We start from the raw sequence: 6,340 nt of genomic DNA, 5'->3' as shown, positions 1-6,340 counted from the left end.
GGTCTGTATAGATGGATTAATAGAACAAGTCCCACACACAGCTAGAAGCCCAATATTTTTTCAGAGGTAGATGCAGAAAAAATATATATTCAGTTTGCAACCTGATGGAGGTCAGTATGGATGGACTAATAGAGAAAGTCCCACGCACTGCTAGAAGGCCAAATAGTTTTTCAGAGGTAGATGCAGAAAAAAATTATATTCAGTTTGCAACCTGATGGAGGTCAGTATAGATGGACTAATAGAACAAGTCCCACACACAGCTAGAAGCCCAAATATTTTTTCAGAGGTAGATGCAGATAAAAATTATTTTTAATTTGCAACCTGATGGAGGTCAGTATAGATGGACTAATAGAGAAAGTCCCACACACTGCTAGAAGGCCAAATATTTTTTCAGAGGTAGATGCAGATAACAATTATTTTTAATTTGCAACCTGATGGAGGTCAGTATAGATGGACTAATAGAGAAAGTCCCACACACTGCTAGAAGGCCAAATATTTTTTCAGAGCTAGATGCAGAAAAAAATTATATTCAGTTTGCAACCTGATGGAGGTCAGTATAGATGGACTAATAGAACAAGTACCACACACAGCTAGAAGCCCAAATATTTTTTCAGAGGTAGATGCAGATAAAAATTATTTTTAATTTGCAACCTGATGGAGGTCAGTATAGATGGACTAATAGAGAAAGTCCCACACACTGCTAGAAGGCCAAATATTTTTTCAGAGCTAGATGCAGACAAAAAAATATATTCAGTTTGCAACCTGATGGAGGTCAGTATAGATGGACTAATAGAACAAGTCCCACACACTGCTAGAAGGCCAAATATTTTTTCAGAGGTAGATGCAGAAAAAAATTATATTCAGTTTGCAACCTGATGGAGGTCAGTATAGATGGACTAATAGAATGATGCTATGCACAAAAGATTTTACTTCACTAGGTGCAGTAAAAAAATTGGTATTCTATACACAGGTGGTATATCTTGCAACACAGATAGGCTACTCCACTGACTAACACACTCTGCAATAGGCCAAAAAGGATTAGCTTTGCTAGATTCAGCAAAATGCTGTGAAAAAAACTTGCACAGCACTGGCACAGACCTGCCTGGCAAAAACTGATAGGAACTGATGTAACCTAGTCCTTAAAAGGACTCCAATTACAATTAGTCTTTACTCCCACAATCTATCTATTTAAGAGCACAGACCTGCCTGATAAAAGTCGTAGGAAATGCTGTAACCTAGTCCTTAAAAGGACTGCAATCACAACTATTCCCTACTCCCAAGCTATCTGTAGATTTGTGCGAAAATTAGCTTGAAATTAACAAGGTATAGCGCACACAGCAACAGCGGTGCCGTCTAACACGCAGCTGCAGCAGTGAGAAAATGGTGGCGACGGGGAAAATGGCTTGGTCTTATAGGGCAAGGACATGTGACATACACTGCCAATGACACATGCCCTTGCTTGTGTGAAAAAAAGCACTTCGCTCCGTGTGTGCGCTGCTGATAGGCTGACAGACTGCACCTTCCCACTGTAAATGCGGGAAAGAGAAAAAAAAATGGAGATCTTCATTATTCCTGCAGAGATCCATCCCCTGCCCCTCCCCCCACCCCGCTGTACACTGAAACTGCGTATTAACATTAATTTTAATCATTACTGAGAAAAAATCCAGTTATGATTTTGGTGCACGAACAGTTATCGAACATAACCTCGAACAGCCGAATTTTTCTCAAATCGTTCGTGTTCGCCGAACGGCTCGAACACCGCCCAAAACAGCTCGAATTTGAGATTGGCGAACAGTTCGAGTCGAACAACGCTCATCTCTATTCTTTAGGGGATGTTGCTGGAACTTTGGCTTCAGCAGTCACTGGGGAAAAGGTAGGTGTAGCAGGCTCTGGGGTAACCCCTCCCTGGTAACGTTGCATGGCATTTGTTTCCAGGGGCTGCAGTCCTTTTATAGCCATGTCCTTGAGATTGTCAAAGGTGGCATCTGGATGATCCAGGGACCACCAACGCACAGTCCTGCTCTCCTCTGGAGACCTCAGTCCCCGGACAAACTGTTCCTTCAGCATTTTGTTCTCACTCTCAACCCTGGCTGGGCTAACCTGGTTCAGAGCCCGTAGGGCCCCTTGGAGACGCCAGGCGCAGTCCTGAACATTGTCCTCTGGCTGCTGGGAACAGCTGTAGAACCTCATCCGGAGGTCTGCCTCAGTAAGGTCCTCAAAGACAGTCTGTAATTTTTGGAATATTGCGGACACTGTCTCCCGGTCTGCGGCCGACCAAGTTTCCACTTCCCGCTCCACAGCACCGGTCAGCTGTCCTAATACAACGGCGGCTCTTTCTTTGCCAGTCATAGAGTACATGTCTAAGATACCACATATATTCTGCTTAAATTCAGACAGGGTATCTGGTTTGCCGTTGTACTGGGGGAGCCACTTTGCTCCAGGGATGTACGGTAAAGTCATAAGAATAACAGGTGTTACAGGCGCTGCTGGTGAAGAGGCGGCTTCGGCCTGCCCATTATCGGGTGCGGGCTGAGCTTCTGGGACGTTGACCGGTAGGCCGGCGTTCTGCTGTTCGACGGACACCTTAGCGCCCCCCTAGTTAACCGTGGCCTACCTTCTGGTTTTCTTCCGGTAGGCCGCAGCTCCGCTGGTGACGGTTGCCTTCAGGACCTTGCGTCGTTTGCCTCCTACGTCAGTGCGTTCAGCGACGCTCCGTACAGGACCTGGCGCTTCCTGATTTGACGTCGAGGCGTGGGGTGTGTCCGGGACTTCGCGCTCTTTTGCAGGTACGCCCCTTATTTTCCCGCGGTTAAGCCCTTCTTCTCGCTCAACGGTGCAACAATGGCGGCTATCTTCACCACAACTTTACGTACACAGTTCAAAATAAAGGCGCACAGTACCCGGTGGCAACGGGCAAAACACTTCGTCGCTGCAGCGGGCACGTGATCCTGTTCGTGACGCCAGGAAAGAGATGTCTAGCCCAGGGGAATGGGGATGACTCGGTACCTGGGCCTTTAGGGATGTCGCGGTGGTCGGCTCCCGGGCCCGTACCCTGGGCCACTCTTTAAAAAGGGGGTTGGTGTTTGTAATGTTTATAATAGAAAGAGTTCGTGACGCCACCTGTGGCTTCTGGTGATGATCACCAGCGCTGCGCAGTCCACTGAGGCTGATGATAGGGCAGCTTGATGGTATAGCTCTCCACAGGTAGAGCTGGGCCTCAGGGCAGTATAGGAAAGGGGATGCAGGACAAAGAGACCCCGCCGGGCCAGAACAAGAACAGGGACAGACACAATAGTCACTTCAGTACCTTTTACTGGTGGAATTTCAGGCACTCCCCGGAGCACTGTAGGGTGAAGGGTGTAAGTCCGGATCCTCCCCAATGAGCAGGTTTTGGGCCTCCTGGTTCTGGCTTCTGCGTAATAAGTTTCTGACCTGCCTGGAGCTAGGCCTAACTTTGTCTCTGTCCTGCGCTGGCTGACTTTGTGGTAGAGCACGCTCCCGACTTAAAGGGGGCCTATGTGTCTCCCGGTTCTGGTACGTATCAGCACTTTAGCGATCCTGGGACCTGTAGTTCTCCAGGGATTCTGGTTTGTCTTACTGGGTCGTGGAGATCCCGGCAAACTTCGGACCCGGTGTCCGGTAACTACTTCTTCTTCGGGGTGAGCTAGTTAAGCTCCTCTGCCCCCTATGTACTAACTCTCTACTCATCGCCTTCGGCCTACTCAAGCCCTCAATAGGCTACTCACACTAATGGCAGCGTGCCGCGTTTCACCGATCTTATGGCACCAGCACACCTACAGCTCACCTCACTGAGCTACACCGAGTCTTCATCTGGATAAGCTCCACTGCAGGGTAGGATGCAGGAGCTGGAACAGGCTTTTGTCCTCTGAGGTAACACGTCTCAGACTGCACTGGACTCACTGCTAAACCAGAATAGACTAACTGCTGCCTGGCTCCACCTTCCCTTATATATCTCCCTAAGGAGCTCCCTCTGGTGGTCTGAGGTGGAAGGTGGAGATGTGTGAATGGTTATGGGGGCCTCTTGTGGAGGAATCCTTCAATACACCCTTCTGGGTCTGTGATGCCAAGCACAGCTGGGCTTCACACAATCAACCAAACTTTTTTGGGTTATTTTTTATAGTCTGCAGGCATGAAATTAAAGAAGTTGCGGCAATTGGTTGCGGCCTACGGTGCCACCCTCGGATCCTGAAAAGTCCAGTTGTGGAGATGGGCACCTGGACAACCGTTAAGAAGACATGTTGTCAACCTCTAGATCCCTTACATGCCTGCACTTTTCGGCTTGCTACTGTTGCTGCTGGCTGTCCAGCAGCAGACTGGAGGTGGCTGCTGCCATGCACAGGTATATAAAGGCTCAGAACCTATTGTGACACGCGCAGCAGTGTTCCATGGCCACATTCCATCTACTGCAGGCAGGATACCTGGCTGGCTGAACAGCATTGAGAATTTCACAAAGACCGCCATAAGCAACAGTTTAAAAGAATGCCACAGACTAATCAACCAAACTTTTTTGGGTTATTTTTTATAGTCTGCAGGCATGAAATTAAAGAAGTTGCGGCAATTGGTTGCGGCCTACGGTGCCACCCTTGGATCCTGAAAAGTCCATTTGTGGAGATGGGCACCTGGACTCCCGTTAAGAAGACATGTTGTCAACCTCTAGATCCCTTACATGCCTGCACTTTTCGGCTTGCTGCTGCTGCTGGCTGTCCAGCAGCAGACTGAAGGTGGCTGCTGCCGTGCGCAGGTATATAAAGGCTCAGAGCCTATTGTGACACGCGCAGCAGTGTTCCATTGCCACATTCCATCTACTGCAGGCAGGATACTTGGCTGGCTGAACAGCATTGAGTAGCTCACAGAGACCGCTATAAGCAACACTTTAAAAGAACACCACAGACCAATCAACCAAACTTTTTTAGGTTATTTTTTATAGTCTGCAGGCACGAAATTAAAGAAGTTGCAGCAATTGGTTGCAGCCTACGGTGCCACCCTCGGATCCTGAAAAGTCCATTTGTGGAGACGGGCACCTGGACTCCCGTTAAGAAGACATGTTGTCAACCTCTAGATCCCTTACATGCTTGCACTTTTCGGCTTGCTGCTGCTGCTGCTGGATGTCCAGAAGCAGACTGAAGGTGGCTGCTGCCGTGCGCAGGTATATAAAGGCTCAGAGACTATTGTGACACGCGCAGCAGTGTTCCATTGCCACATTCCATCTACTGCATGCAGGATACCTGGCTGGCTGAACAGCATTGAGAAGCTCACAGAGACCGCTATAAGCAACACTTTAAAAGAACGCCACAGACCAATCAACCAAACTTTTTAGGGTTATTTTTTATAGTCTGCAGGCATGAAATTAAAGAAGTTGCGGTAATTGGTTGCGGCCTACGGTGCCACCCTCGGATCCTGAAAAGTCCATTTGTGGAGATGGGCACCTGGACTCCCGTTAAGAAGACATGTTGTCAACCTCTAGATCCCTTACATGCCTGCACTTTTCGGCTTCCTGCTGCTGCTGCTGGCTGTCCAGAAGCAGACTGAAGGTGGCTGCTGCCGTGCGCAGGTATATAAAGGCTCAGAGCCTATTGTGACACGCGCAGCAGTGTTCCATTGCCACATTTCATCTACTGCAGGCAGGATACCTGGCTGGCTGAACAGCATTGAGAAGCTCATAGAGACCGCTATAAGCAACACTTTAAAAGAACGCCACAGACCAATCAACCAAACTTTTTTGGGTTATTTTTTATGGTCTGCAGGCATGAAATTAAAGAAGTTGTGGCAATTGGTTGCGGCCTACGGTGCCACCCTCGGATCCTGAAAAGTCCATTTGTGTAGATGGGCACCTGGACTCCCGTTAAGAAGACATGTTGTCAACCTCTAGATCCCTTACATGCCTGCACTTTTCGGCTTGCTGCTGCTGTTGCTGGCTGTCCCGCAGCAGACTGAAGGTGGCTGCTGCCGTGCACAGGTATATAAAGGCTCAGAGCCTATTGTGACACGGGCAGCAGTGTTCCATTGCCACATTCCATCTACTGCAGGCAGGATACCTGGCTGGCTGAACAGCATTGAGAAGCTCACAGAGACCGCTATAAGCAACACTTTAAAAGAACGCCACAGACCAATCAACCAAACTTTTTTGGGTTATTTTTTACAGTCTGCAGGCAAGAAATTAAAGAAGTTGCGGCAATTGTTGCGGCCAACGGTGCCACCCTCGGATCCTGAAAAGTCCATTTGTGGAGATGGGCACCTGGACTCCCGTTAAGAAGACATGTTGTCAACCTCTAGATCCCTTACATGCCTGCACTTTTCGGCTTGCTGCTGCTGCTGGCTG

The sequence above is a fragment of the Phyllobates terribilis genome, unplaced genomic scaffold, assembly GCF_046119375.1.
Source record: "Phyllobates terribilis strain yellow unplaced genomic scaffold, ASM4611937v1 Scaffold_47__1_contigs__length_9908305, whole genome shotgun sequence".
NCBI classification, from domain to species: domain Eukaryota; kingdom Metazoa; phylum Chordata; class Amphibia; order Anura; family Dendrobatidae; genus Phyllobates; species Phyllobates terribilis.
Note: the sequence above shows the minus strand (reverse complement) of the source record.